Here is a 15,213-nt window from a genome sequence, read left to right on the forward strand (position 1 = left end):
TGATGGAGGTCAGTATAGATGGACTAATAGACCAAGTTCCACACACCGCTAGAAGCCCAAATATTTTTTCAGAGCTAGATGCAGAAAAAAATTATATTCAATTTGCAACCTGCTGGAGGTCAGTATAGAAGGACTAATAGAACAAGTCCCACACACTGCTAGAAGCCCAAATATTTTTTCAGAGCTAAATGAAGAAAAAAATTATTTTTAATTTGCAACCTGATGGAGGTCAGTATAGATGGACTAATAGACCAAGTCCCACACACTGCTAGAAGCCCAAATATTTTTTCAGAGCTAGATGCAGAAAAAAATTATTTTTAATTTGCAACCTGATGGAGGTCAGTATAGATGGACTAATAGACCAAGTCCCACACACTGCTAGAAGCCCAAATATTTTTTCAGAGCTAGATGCAGAAAAAAAATATTTTTAATTTGCAACCTGATGGAGGTCAGTATAGATGGACTAATAGACCAAGTCCCACACACCGCTAGAAGCCCAAATATTTTTTCAGAGCTAGATGCAGAAAAAAATTATATTCAATTTGCAACCTGCTGGACGTCAGTATAGAAGGACTAATAGAACAAGTCCCACACACTGCTAGAAGCCCAAATATTTTTTCAGAGCTAAATGAAGAAAAAAATTATTTTTAATTTGCAACCTGATGGAGGTCAGTATAGATGGATTAATAGACCAAGTCCCACACACTGCTAGAAGCCCAAATATTTTTTCAGAGCTAGATGCAGAAAAAAATTATTTTTAATTTGCAACCTGATGGAGGTCAGTATAGATGGACTAATAGACCAAGTCCCACACACCGCTAGAAGCCCAAATATTTTTTCAGAGCTAGATGCAGAAAATTTTTTTATTCAATTTGCAACCTGATGGAGGTCAGTATAGATGGACTAATAGACCAAGTCCCACACACTGCTAGAAGCCCAAATATTTTTTCAGAGCTAGATGCAGAAAAAAATTATTTTTAATTTGCAACCTGATGGAGGTCAGTATAGATGGACTAATAGACCAAGTCCCACACACTGCTAGAAGCCCAAATATTTTTTCAGAGCTAGATGCAGAAAAAAATTATTTTTAATTTGCAACCTGATGGAGGTCAGTATAGATGGACTAATAGAACAAGTCCCACACGCTGCTAGAAGCCCAAATATTTTTTCAGAGATAAATGAAGAAAAAAATTATTTTTAATTTGCAACCTGATGGACGTCAGTATAGATGGACTAACAGACCAAGTCCCACACACTGCTAGAAGCCCAAATATTTTTCAGAGCTAGATGCAGAAAAAAATTATTTTTAATTTGCAACCTGATGGAGGTCAGTATAGATGGACTAATAGACCAAGTCCCACACACCGCTAGAAGCCCAAATATTTTTTCAGAGCTAGATGCAGAAAAAAATTATATTCAATTTGCAACCTGCTGGAGGTCAGTATAGAAGGACTAATAGAACAAGTCCCACACACTGCTAGAAGCCCAAATATTTTTTCAGAGCTAAATGAAGAAAAAAATTATTTTTAATTTGCAACCTGATGGAGGTCAGTATAGATGGACTAATAGACCAAGTCCCACACACTGCTAGAAGCCCAAATATTTTTTCAGAGCTAGATGCAGAAAAAAATTATATTCAGTTTGCAACCTGATGGAGGTCAGTATAGATGGACTAATAGAATGATGCTATGCCCAAAAGATTTTACTTCACTAGGTGCAGTAAAAAAATTGGTATTCTATACACAGGTGGTATATCTTGCAACACAGATAGGCTACTCCACTGACTAACACACTCTGCAATAGGCCAAAAAGGATTAGCTTTGCTAGATTCAGCCAAATGCTGTGAAAAAAACTTGCACAGCACTGGCACAGACCTGCCTGGCAAAAACTGATAGGAACTGATGTAACCTAGTCCTGAAAAGGACTCCAATTACAATTAGTCTTTACTCCCACAATCTATCTATTTAAGAGCACAGACCTGCCTGATAAAAGTCGCAGGAAATCCTGTAACCTAGTCCTTAAAAGGACTGCAATCACAACTATTCCCTACTCCCAAGCTATCTGTATATTTGTGCGAAAATTGGCTTGAAATTAACAAGGTATAGCGCACACAGCAACAGCGGTGCCGTCTAACACGCAGCTGCAGCAGTGAGAAAATGGTGGCGACGGGGAAAATGGCTTGGTCTTATAGGGCAAGGACATGTGACATACACTGCCAATCACACATGCCCTTGCTTGTGTGAAAAAAAGCACTTCGCTCCGTGTGTGCGCTGCTGATAGGCTGACAGATTGCACCTCCCCACTGCAAATGCGGGAAAGAGAAAAAAAAATGGAGATCTTCATTGTTACTGCAGAGATCCATCCCCTGCCCCTCCCCCCGCCCCGCTGTACACTCAAACTGCGTATTAACATTAATTTTCATCATTACTGAGAAAAAATCCAGTTATGATTTTGGTGCACGAACAGTTATCGAACATAACCTCGAACAGCCGAATTTTTCTCAAATTGTTTGTGTTCGCCGACCGGCTCGAACACCGCCCAAAACAGCTCGAATTTGAGATTGGCGAACAGATCATGTAGAACAACGCTCATCTCTACTCAATACCTGATCATATGAACAGCAAGTCTTTTTGTATGGAAATGAATCTGTTCAAACTTTTGAGCATTTTCAAAGCCTTTTTCAGTAGGTGTTTGGAACAAAGTCACTCGAAATCCACCTTATGAATATTAAAAAACCTTGAACTGTACAAGGTTCCAATTGATGATACCTTTAAATCACATTTTTACATTTCAGTGAGGCCTGGAATTTTGTTTCCAATTGAAATCTTCCATTTTCTGAAATGTCTCCTAGAAGGATAATCACTGATATTGATCATGGTGCTATAAGAAAAGGAGTGAAACTCATAAGGATGAAACAGCGTCTGAGTAGTTGTGGCTGAGTGGTTAAGGCTTTGGACTATAAATCCATTGGGGTCTCCCCGCACAGGTTCAAATCCTGCCGACTACATCTAACTTCATGTAACATTTTGACTAATTATCTGAGTAGATCAATTTTCACATTCCCAAGTCTATCCCCCACGGAAATGGTCTGTAATCTTTGGATCGGATTTGTAGAACCAGCTTAACAGGAAATCTGTAGATCTTCTTTTGATTATTCAGGCTGGTGCGATGTCACTTGTGCGTCACACCAGCAATCAAAAAAAGGCCAGAGGGTGCCATCAGGTATGTGGTGCAACTCCTCCTTTTTTACAGCGAACACAGACCACTGCAGTCACTGATGGACTGGGATATGAACTTTGATTTGCACCAACTCTACTTGAATTATCTTTCTGAAGGAACCTTTAAGCACACCATGAAATATCTTTAGTGACTTCTGGATGAGCAGAAGTTTTGCAATTTCTTTTCTTCTCACCCTTTTTCAAGCTAATAGATCCAGCACGTTAATTATTAGCCAGATTTCATCAACATTTCAAAACTGTCCTTGTTGTGATATCATGGAACTTTAACCCCTTAAGCCCCGAGGGTGGTTTGCACGTTAATGACCAGGCCAATTTTTACAATTCTGACCACTGTCACTTTATGAGGTAATTACTCTGGAACGCTTCAACTGATCCCCCTGATTCTGAGAATTTTTTTTCGTGACATATTGTACTTTATAATTGTGGTAACATTTCTTCGATATCACTTGCGTTTATTTGTGAAAAAAATGGAAATTTGGCGAAAATTTTGAAAATTTAGCAATTTTCTAAATTTGAATTTTTATGCCCTTAAATCAGAGAAATATGTCACACAAAAGAGTTAATAAATAACATTTCCCACATGTCTACTTTACATCAGCACAATTTTGGAACCAAAATTTTTTTTTGTTAGGGAGCTATAAGGGTTAAAATTGACAAGTGATTTCTCATTTTTCCAACAAAATTTAAAAAACATTTTTTTAGGGACCACATAGAATCATAGAATCATAGAATGGTAGAGTTGGAAGGGACCTCCTGGGTCATCTGGTCCAACCCCCTGCTCAAAGCAGGATTCACTAGATCATCTCAGACAGATGTCTGTCCAGCCTCTGTTTGAAGACGTCCGTTGAAGGGGAACTCACCACCTCTCGTGGCAGCCTGTTCCACTCATTAATCACCCTAACTGTCAAAAAGTTTTTTCTAATATCTAATCTGTGTCTCCTCCCATTTAGTTTCATCCCATTGCTTCTAGTCTTTCCTTGTGCAAATGAGAATAAAGATGATCCTTCTACAATGTGACAGCCCTTGACATATTTGTAGACAGCTATTAAGTCTCCTCTCAGTCTTCTTTTTTGCAAGCTAAACATTCCCAAATCCTGCAACCGTTCCTCATAGGACATGGTTTGCAGACCAGTCACCATTCTGGTCGCTCTTCTCTGAACTTGCTCCAGTTTGTCTATGTCTTTTTTAAAATGTGGTGCCCAAAACTGTACACAGTATTCCAGATGAGGTCTGACCAAAGAGGAGTAAAGACCGATAATGACTTCACGTGATCTAGACTGTATGCTTCTGTTAATACATCCCAGAATTGTATTTGCCTTTTTTGCTGCTGCATCACACTGTTGACTCATGTTCAGTCTATGATCTATTAGTATACCTAAGTCTTTTTCACATGTACTGTTGCTTAGCTCTATTCCTCCCATTCTGTATATGCTTTTTTCATTTTTATTGCCCAGATGTAGTACTTTGCATTTTTCCCTGTTAAAAACCATTCTGTTGGTTGCTGCCCACTGCTCCAGTTTATTTAGGTCTTTTTGAATCCTCTCTCTCTCTTCTCTAGTATTAGCTATCCCTCCTAGCTTTGTGTCATCAGCAAATTTAATCAGTTTACCCTCAATTCCTTCATCTAAATCATTGATAAAGATGTTGAACAATACAGGTCCCAGGACGGAGCCCTGTGGTACCCCACTTGAGACATTCATCCAGCTGGATGTGAAGCCATTTACAACCACCCTTTGAGTCCGATCACTAAGCCAGTTATGAATCCACCTAACAGTTGCCTGGTCCATTGCATACTTGGTCATTTTTTCAATAAGGATGATGTGAGATACTTTGTCAAATGCTTTGCTGAAGTCAAGATATACTATATCTACAGCATTTCCCTGATCCACCCAGTCAGTGATTCTGTCATAGAAGGAAATTAAGTTAGTCTGACATGACTTGTTAGTTACAAACCCATGCTGACTCTGGTTAATCACTTCATTCTTATCCATGTACTTACATACATGTTGTTTAATAATTTGTTCAAAGATCTTTCCTGGTATAGAAGTCAGACTCACCGGCCTATAGTTCCCTGGGTCCACCTTCTTCCCCTTTTTGAAGATAGGAACAACATTTGCTCTTCTCCAGTCTTCTGGGACTTCTCCTGTTCTCCAAGAATTTTCAAATATTATGGAGAGTGGTTCTAAAATTTCTTCTACAATCTCCTTCAGTACTCTGGGGTGTAATTCATCTGGACCTGGAGACTTGAACTCATTTATGTTAGCTAAATATTCCCTCACAATCTTTCTGTTTACTGATAACTTGGATTCCTCTATTCCTTTAAAAGGACAGTGAAGATCAGTTGATGTTACATTTTCTTTCTGAGAGAAAACAGATGCAAAATAGGAATTAAAAAGTTCGGCCTTCTCAACATCCTCTCTTACCATTTCTCCATTTTCATCCTGTAAAAATCCTATAGCATCTTTGACTTTTCTTTTACTTTTGACATACCCCCAAAATCCTTTTTTATTGCTTTTGACATCTCTTGCAAGCCTTAATTCATTGTCAGCTTTAGCTAACCTGATACGTGCCCTACAGGATCTGCAGACTGCATTATAATCTTCTTTAGATATGCCTCCCTCTTTCCATTTAATAAACATTTCTTTCTTTCTTTTTAGCATGTGTTTAAGTTCTGTGTTCATCCATCCTGGTTTCCTTAAATGCTTCCCATTCTTCCTACTTTTCGGGATTGTTAACGATTGTGCTTTGAGAATCTCATTTTTAAAAATTTCCCATCCTTCCTGGACATTTTTGTCCTTAAGGACATCCAGCCATTGGATCCCTCCTATTCTCTTTCTGAGTCTCTTAAAATCTGCCTTTCTAAAATCTAACCTTGAAGTTTGAGTCTTCACATGTCTTCCTCCTCTAGTTATCCAAAATTCTATAATAGTATGATCGCTGCCTCCTAGGGTCCCAGCCACCTTTACCTCCTCAACCATTTCCTCCCTGTTTATAAGGATTAGATCCAAAGTAGCAGATCCCCTTGTTTTCTCCCCTACCTTTTGGAAGATAAAGTTGTCAGCAAGAGAGGATAAGAATTTGCTTGACCTGTTAGTTTTACTTGAGAGAGATTCCCAACAAATGTCTGGATAGTTGAAATCTCCCATGACCACTACATCATATTTTTTGGAGAACTTGGTCATTTGATACATAAAGAGTTCATCCATATCTTCAGCTTGCCCAGGTGGCCTGTAGTAAATGCCTACAATGGTGTCCTTTCCGTTGTTCTCTCCTTGTATTCTTACCCAAACAGTTTCCACAGAACTCCCAGTCTCTGAAGCTTCAATCTCTGTGCAGATATACGCTTTTCTAACATACAATGCAACACCTCCTCCTCGTTTATCAAGTCTGTTTCTTGCAAATAAGTTGTATCCTTTTAGCCTTTTATTCCAATCATGTGTATCGTCCCACCAAGTTTCAGTGATTCCAATGACATCATATTCCTTTTCCTGCATTAGTAGTTCCAATTCTCCTTGTTTGTTGCCCATGCTTTGTGCATTTGTATAAAAACATTTTAGTTTGTGATTGGTTTCTCTTCCTCCCATATTTTTATTATTTAGATTTTTTTGTCTTTGTTCTTCTTTTCCACTTCCAGTAGCAGAGATCTCAATAGTATTTGTCAGCTGTATGGCTTTTTCTGGCCTTTTGCTTCCCTTCCCACATTGTTCTAGTTTAAAGCTCTTCTGATGAGTGTAGCAAGGCGACTTCCAAATACATGTTTTCCAGTCTTCGTAAGGTGCACCCCATCTCTAGCAAGTAGTCCATGGTATAGGTAATTCATTCCGTGATCCAGAAATCCAAATCCTTGTTGACGGCACCATCGACGTAGCCAGTTGTTCACCTGTAGAATCTTATTCCACCTCATTGTTCCATGGCCATCCACTGGGAGGATGGATGAGAAGACCACCTGCGCTCCCAATTCTTTCACTTTCTTGCCTAAGTCTTCAAAGTCACTGCAGATGGTTTCCAGGTCCTTTCTTGCGGTGTCATTTGTCCCCACATGTATTAGCAGGAATGGGTAGTGATCTGTAGGTCTGAAGAGTCTTGATATCCTGTCAGACACATCTTTAATTTTTGCTCCTGGAAGACAGCACATTTCTCTTGAGGTTATGTCTGGTCTGCAGATAGCGGCCTCTGTTCCTCTTAACAGGGAATCCCCCATGACCACCACTCTCCGTTTTTTCTTCACAACATTCTTCTTTCTCCATCCAGGAGGATTCTGAGGGCTTACAAGGTTATTCATTGCTGGCAAAGTCTTATCTTGCTGTATTTCTTCATGGTTCTCCTGTGTGAGAGCCTGGTACTGGTTCCTGAGCAGTATGGGTGCTGACTGCCTCTCGATCCTCCTGCTTCTGTGGGTCACATGCTTCCATTCCTCTGTTTCGTCAGGTGCAGTTCGAATTTCTTCTCTTTCTGAATCATGAAGAGATAATTCTGCTCTGTCTAAGAACTCTTCACCTTCCTTAATGATTTTCAAGGTAGTTAACCTCTCTTCTAGATTTCGCAACTTTTCCTCCAACAGGGACACAAGCTTGCATTTCTGGCATGTGAAGTCTGGCTTTTCCACTGGCAAGTCTGTGAACATGTAGCAGGATATGCAGCTCACCAAATGGCTCCTGGACTCTTCCATGTTCTTATTGTTAATGTTCTGAAAACAGTGAAAAAAGCTTAAAAAAAAAGCTTCAAAATGCGCGCGCCTACCGGCGCGCGGTTTACCGATGTCCTCTTTTCAGCTCCAACAGCCAAAATCCAGTGTTCTTTGAGCTCGCGGAGACTCTTCACTTACCCCAAAATGCAGTGGGAATATGCAAATTATCTCCTCAGGACTCCTCCCCTGGTTTACCGATGTCCTCTTTTCAGCTCCAACAGCCAAAATCCAGTGTTCTTTGAGCTCGCGGAGACTCTTCACTTACCCCAAAATGCAGTGGGAATATGCAAATTATCTCCTCAGGACTCCTCCCCTGGTTTACCGATGTCCTCTTTTCAGCTCCAACAGCCAAAATCCAGTGTTCTTTGAGCTCGCGGAGACTCTTCACTTACCCCAAAATGCAGTGGGAATATGCAAATTATCTCCTCAGGACTCCTCCCCTGGTTTACCGATGTCCTCTTTTCAGCTCCAACAGCCAAAATCCAGTGTTCTTTGAGCTCGCGGAGACTCTTCACTTACCCCAAAATGCAGTGGGAATATGCAAATTATCTCCTCAGGACTCCTCCCCTGGTTTACCGATGTCCTCTTTTCAGCTCCAACAGCCAAAATCCAGTGTTCTTTGAGCTCGCGGAGACTCTTCACTTACCCCAAAATGCAGTGGGAATATGCAAATTATCTCCTCAGGACTCCTCCCCTGGTTTACCGATGTCCTCTTTTCAGCTCCAACAGCCAAAATCCAGTGTTCTTTGAGCTCGCAGAGACTCTTCACTTACCCCAAAATGCAGTGGGAATATGCAAATTATCTCCTCAGGACTCCTCCCCTGGTTTACCGATGTCCTCTTTTCAGCTCCAACAGCCAAAATCCAGTGTTCTTTGAGCTCGCGGAGACTTTTCACTTACCCCAAAATGCAGTGGGAATATGCAAATTATCTCCTCAGGACCCACTTTTTCATTTTTATGAATCAATTTGTGAAGCACCTGGGGGTTCCAAGTGCTCACTATGCATCCATATAGGTGCCTTGGGGTGTCTAGTTTCCAAAATGGGGTCACTTGTGGGGGAGCTCCAATGTTTGGGCACACAGGCACTCTTCAAATGCAACATGGTGTCCGCTAACAAATTGTCGGCTCAAATTGTTAGCCGACACCATGTTGCGTTTGAAGAGCCCCTGTGTGCCCAAACATTTAAGCTCCCCCACAAGTGACCCCATTTTGGAAACTAGACCCCCCAAGGCACCTATCTAGATGCATAATGAGCACTTGGAACCCCCAGGTGCTTCACAAATTGATTCATAAAAATGAAAAAGTGAAAAAAAAAACACTTTTTCATTTTTATGAATCAATTTGTGAAGCACCTGGGGGTTTCAAGTGCTCACTATGCATCTAGATAGGTGCCTTGGGGGGTCTAGTTTCCAAAATGGGGTCACTTGTGGGGGAGCTCCAATGTTTGGGCACACAGGGGCTCTCCAAACGCAACATGGCGTCCGCTAACAATTTGAGACGATTTTCCATTCAATTTGTTAGCGGACACCATGTCGCGTTTGGAGAGCCCGTGATGTGCCTAAACAGTGGAGCTCCCCCACAAGTGACCCCATTTTGGAAACTATACCCCTCATGGATTTTATTAAGGTGTATACTGAACATTTTGAACCCAGAAGTACGACGCAGAATTTGGTTACATTAGGCCATCATATTGAATAAGTTGTCATTAGTCTTGAGCGCAAGTGCTCGCTACTTGAGTTTGCATCGGGTACTCAGGTATGCACCATGTACAGCGTGTGCTCAAGTGACATGCTCGAGTCCCTGCTCCGCATGTTTCACGGTTATTAGACACCTAAAAAAAAACATGCGGGGATCGCTCGTGCATGGCAGGCAATCCCCGTAAAGTTTTTTTGGCCACAAAGCATATGGGGCAGAGACTCAAGCATGTCACTCAAATAACCACGATACTCAATGCATACCAGAGCACCCGATGCAAACTCAAGTAGTGAGCACTTGCGCTCAACACTAGTCGCCATATCGGCATCTTTTTTTCTTACTTTTGAAAAAAATCCCAACCCCATCACAACCCTAACCCCAACCATAACCCCAACCCCAGCCCTAACCCTAGCACAACCCTAACCGTAGCACAACCCTAACCCTAGCACAACCCTAGCCCTAGCACAACCCTAACCCTAGCACAACCCTAACCCCAAACACAGCCCTAACACTAGCCCAATCCTAACCCAAGAGTTTATTTTTGACGCCGTTCCTTGTGCGGTATAAGTGATTAGACAACTTTATTCTTCGGGTCGGTGTGATTTTATGACTGACAGCTGTCACACACTAAAAGACGCATTTTTTGTAAAATCTAGTTTTTGCATCGCCATATTTTGAGAGCTATAATTTTTCCAGATTTTGGCAGACAGTCGTGTGACGGCTCGTTTTTTGCGGGATGACTTGACGTTGTTATTGGTGCCATTTTCAGGCACGTGACATTTTTTGATCGCTTTCTATTCCGATTTTTGGGAGGCAGAATAAACAAAAACCAACAATTCAGGAATTGTTTTTTTTGTTTTTTATTCTGTTCCGCGTGTGGTAAAATTGATAAGGTAGCTTTATTCTTCGGGTCAGTACGTTTACAGCGGTACCACATTTATATCGTTTTTCTATGTTTTGCACTTTTACATAATAAAAGCAATTTTATAGAAAAAAATATTTTTTAGCATCGCTTTATTCTGAGAGCTATAACTTTTTTATTTTTCAGCTGGTGGAGCTGTATGTCAGCTTGTTTTTTGAGAGACGAGATGACGTTTTCAGCGGTACCATTTTTGTTTTTATGTGTGTTTTTGATCGCGAGTTATTCCATTTTTTGTTTGGCGGTATGGTGATAAAGCATTGTTTTTTGCTTCGTTTTTTTTTTTTTTTTTTTACTGTGTTCACTGAAGGAGTTAACTAGTGGGACAGTTTTATAGGTCAGGTTGTTCCGGACGCGGCAATACCAAATATGTGTACTTTTATTGTTTTTTTTTTGTTTTTTTTTATAATAATATTTATTGATGGGTACATTATATTTTTATTTATGGTGGATTATTTTTTTTATTTTTGCAATTTTTTTTTTTTTTTCACTTTCTGGAAGCTTATATAGTTTATTACTTTGTCCCACTCTGGGACTTTCACTTTTTTTTCTCTGATCGCCTGCATGGCACAGGAATGTAGCACTCACTATGCATCTAGATAGGTGCCTTGGGGGGTCTAGTTTCCAAAATGGGGTCACTTGTGGGGGAGCTCCAAAGTTTGGGCACACAGGGGCTCTCCAAACGCAACATGGTGTCCGCTAAGAATTTGAGCCGATTTTCCATTCAATTTGTTAGCGGATACCATGTTGCGTTTGGAGAGCCCCTGTGTGCCCAAACATTGGAGCTCCCCCACAAGTGACCCCATTTTGGAAACTAGACCCCCCAAGGCACCTATCTAGATGCATAGTGAGCACTTGAAACCCCCAGGTGCTTCACAAATTGATTCATAAAAATGAAAAAGTGTTTTTTTTTCCCTTTTTCATTTTTACGAATCAATTTGTGAAGCACCTGGGTGTTCCAAGTGCTCACTATAAATCTAGATAGGTGCCTTGGGGGGTCTAGTTTCCAAAATGGGGTCACTTGTGGGGGAGCTCCAATGTTTGGGCACACAGGGGCTCTCCAAACGCAACATGACGTACTAATACGGGTCTGGCTCTTAAGTCCCAGGGCACAGACGCGTATTACTACGTCAGATGTTGTTAAGGGGTTAAGCACACTTGTGGAATAAAAAGGGAGGAGATATTAATTTACCACTGTGTATTAGATATACATTTGCAGAACAGCTTTAGAACCTGTTTTCATCATAATGCATGAATTTCCCAGGTTCCACTGAGATTTGAACTCAGATCTCTGAATTCAGAGGGAATTTCTCACATTTCCACATTTTACACATGGTCTTTTACCATTTTCAAAAGAAAATCCAGCCAGCTCTATTGGTCATATGGTTCCATGGTGTACTGGTTAACACTCTGGACTCTGACTCCAGTGATCTGAGTTCAATTCTCAGTGGAACCTGAGAAATTCTTTGTGCACAGCGGTTTTATCTTTTCTGCTCACTCTCAATTTGCCAATGCATATGGTTTAACATAAAAAGAGAAAGTTAAAATCCATATGGCAAAAAAGATCTATAACTTGTGCCAATGTTCGCATGACACTTTTTCCAGGTGGTTGAAACTGACAAGGATTTCAAGTCGAAACGGCTTCAAGAAACGACAGTGATTCTTTTCCTGAATCACCCTCCAATGTTTGGGCACACAGGGACTCTTCAAATGCAACATGGTGTCCGCTAACAAATTGTCGTCTCAAATTCTTAGCGGACACCATGTTGTGTTTGGAGAGCCCCTGTGTGCCCAAACATTGGAGCTCCCCCACAAGTGACCCAATTTTGGAAACTAGAGCCCCCAAGGCACCTATCTAGATGCATAGTGAGCACTTGGAACCCCCAGGTGCTTCACAAATTGATTCATAAAAATGAAAAAGTGAAAAAAAAAACACTTTTTCATTTTGTTTCAATTGTTTTGGGCATCGATAAAGTTTTTTTTTCGTTTTTTTTTTTTGTTCGCAAAATGCTGCGAGTGTCTCTCAGGAACCTTCCAGGGGTCTTTCTAACCTTCTCATTGACTAATATTGCAAGTATAAAGCAAGCAAAAAATACCTGAAAAATGATATGCTCACTTCTGTTAATCTCTTGGCGTTTTGGGAAACTTGATGAGGTTAAAAGACGCTCAATACCTGATCATATGAACAGCAAGTCTTTTTGCATGGAAATGAATCTGTTCAAACTTTTGAGTATTTTCAAAGCCTTTTTCAGGACGTGTTTGGAACAAAGTCACTCAAAATCCACCTTATGAATTTTAAAAAACCTTGAACTGTACAAGGTTCCAATTGATGATACCTTTAAATCAGATTTTTACATTTCAGTGAGGCCTCGAAATTTGTTTCCAATTGAAATCTTCCATTTTCTGAAATGTCTTTCAGAAGGATAATCACTAGTGTTGATCGAGCACTAAAATGCTCGGGTGCTCGAAGCTCGGGCCGAGCTCGCCGTGATACTCGGGTGCTCGACCCGAGCAACGAGCCCAATGTTAGTCTATGGGAGACCCGAGCATTTTTGCGGCGGCACCCCCGGCAGTTTTTTAAAAGCCTAACAAGTGCCCAAAACGATAGTGACAGTGCTCAAATGACATGGGGACAGCATGGGGATCGCCACAGGAAGCATTTCTTACCCCCAGGTCACTGCTGTCAACAACGTGGTCAGAGGTATTGAGCCACTTTTGCAGGCTCACAATAAAACATACAAAAACGAAACTGAAACTGTTTTCCTGTGAAATATGTTAAGGAGCATCCTTTCCAGGTTAAAGACTTGTGTATAAGGTAAAATGAATAACCAAAAACAAAAATACTCCTCCACACCTTGGGGTATGTTCACAAGTAGCATTTTTTATGCTTTTTTGCACTTTTGCTTTGCTTTCAACCGTGACAAATGCATTCACCGGGAAATGTCATTTTAACATTTTACAACCTTATCTGGCCATGTGCTGTGTGACACATGCATACAGTGCTGAAAAGACAAGAGAACAGCATGGGGAAGACCCCTGGAAGCATCTCTGACACCCAGGTCACTGCCTAAAAGTGTGCCCATCAGAAGTGATCCTTGTCGCATCAGAAGATGCAGACTTGCAACTATCCCCGTGCAAGTCCTTGTCCCAGGGCAGTGTTCAATTGTACCTCCCCCATTCCTTGCAAAGCAAGCGCAAATATGCAGCCAACCACCCACCCATCCGCAGGCTGCAATACTATACTGCTAGCTTGCACTTGAAATGGGGCCTTTTAGTTTGGAGAGGCCAAAGCTGGCCACTACCTCATGGCTGCGTCGGCAGTGAGGTCTCCATACTCAGTCCCCAGCCACCACTATTTGTCCTGGTAACCTTCCCCACACTTTTCTTAGTCTGGCCTGCTTTAGGGCAGCATTGAACGAGCCCACCAGACAACTAGAGACTCCTCCGGTGGGCCCCGGCTTCTCCATCAAGGGAGTTGAGAGTGCCAAGGTGAGGAGCATGATGATGATGATAGAAGTTAGCATCTGTTTTGTTTTCTTGGAATGCAAGCGTAAGTGTGCAGCCTGCCACCCACCCACTCCAAGGCTGCAATACCATACTGCTAGCTTGCTTGCACTTGAAATGAGGCTTTTTATGCTTGTGGAGGCAGACGCCGGCCACCATGTCATGGCTGCGTCGGCTGCCTGTTATCCATACTCAGTCCCCAGCCGCCCGGCGGCCGTGTGTCCACACTCGGTTTCCAGCCACCTGGGGGCGGCGGGGGGCCATAAACGGTCCCCAGCCGCCCCTATTGTCCCGGTGTGCCTTATACACAAGCGCGCATACCAAAACATTACCTGTGCCCTCCCCAGTGCATTTAGTGGGAAGGACAGCCTAACCACAAACACGTGAACAAGTGAATGTGGCCAGGGATGGTCCATCTCACTTACGCCTTCAAACTGGGTTAATATTGTGGAAGCCGGGACACAGTTGGATACTGGGATGCAACACATCCTCCAGACATAGAGGATTGCGGGTCCTGGGTCAATCAGGCTTCAACACAAAGTTCAGAAGGTAGACAGCAGCAGTGGTCTGCCTCCTACATAATGAGTAAATTATTCATTATCATGAGGCCATCCATCTCCTTAGCTTTCTGTTCCTTGGAATGCAAGCGCATGTATGTAGTAGTGGCTAGGCCTGAGGTGGTCAGCGTTTTGGCGCATATCCTACCTCATCCAAGGATTGCTGGATGTTTTCCTGCTACTATCCCAGTTCTATGACTCCTGTTAAAACAAAGCTTCAGGTGATGAATGATGGATGAGGTGGTGGCAAAGGAGAAAGAGAGGGAGGAACATAGTAACATAGTAACTAGAGATGAGCGTTGTTCTACTCGAACTGTTCGCCAATCTCAAATTCGAGCTGTTTTGGGCGGTGTTCGAGCCGTTCGGCGAACACGAACAATTTGAGAAAAATTCGGCTGTTCGAGGTTATGTTCGATAACTGTTCGTGCACCAAAATCATAACTGGATTTTTTCTCAGTAATGATGAAAATTAATGTTAATACGCAGTTTGAGTGTACAGCGGGGTGGGGGGAGGGGCAGGGGATGGATCTCTGCAGGAACAATGAAGATCTCCATTTTTTTTTCTCTTTCCCGCATTTACAGTGGGGAGGTGCAATCTGTCAGCCTATCAGC

The 15,213-nt window shown here is 41.8% G+C and overlaps 2 non-coding genes across 2 annotated transcripts; both read left to right on the forward strand.

Moving 5' to 3' along the window:
- Nucleotides 1-2,925: 2,925 nt before the first annotated feature.
- On the forward strand, nucleotides 2,926-3,007 carry TRNAY-AUA (transfer RNA tyrosine (anticodon AUA)). The gene has a single exon. It is a non-coding gene; the product is annotated as a tRNA-Tyr (tRNA).
- An 8,917-nt stretch (nucleotides 3,008-11,924) lies between these two features.
- On the forward strand, nucleotides 11,925-11,996 carry TRNAQ-CUG (transfer RNA glutamine (anticodon CUG)). Its single transcript has one exon. It is a non-coding gene; the product is annotated as a tRNA-Gln (tRNA).
- The last annotated feature ends 3,217 nt before the right edge of the window (nucleotides 11,997-15,213 follow it).

Source organism: Phyllobates terribilis, unplaced genomic scaffold (assembly GCF_046119375.1).
Source record: "Phyllobates terribilis strain yellow unplaced genomic scaffold, ASM4611937v1 Scaffold_13__5_contigs__length_258822181, whole genome shotgun sequence".
In the NCBI taxonomy this organism is placed as follows: Eukaryota; Metazoa; Chordata; class Amphibia; order Anura; family Dendrobatidae; genus Phyllobates; species Phyllobates terribilis.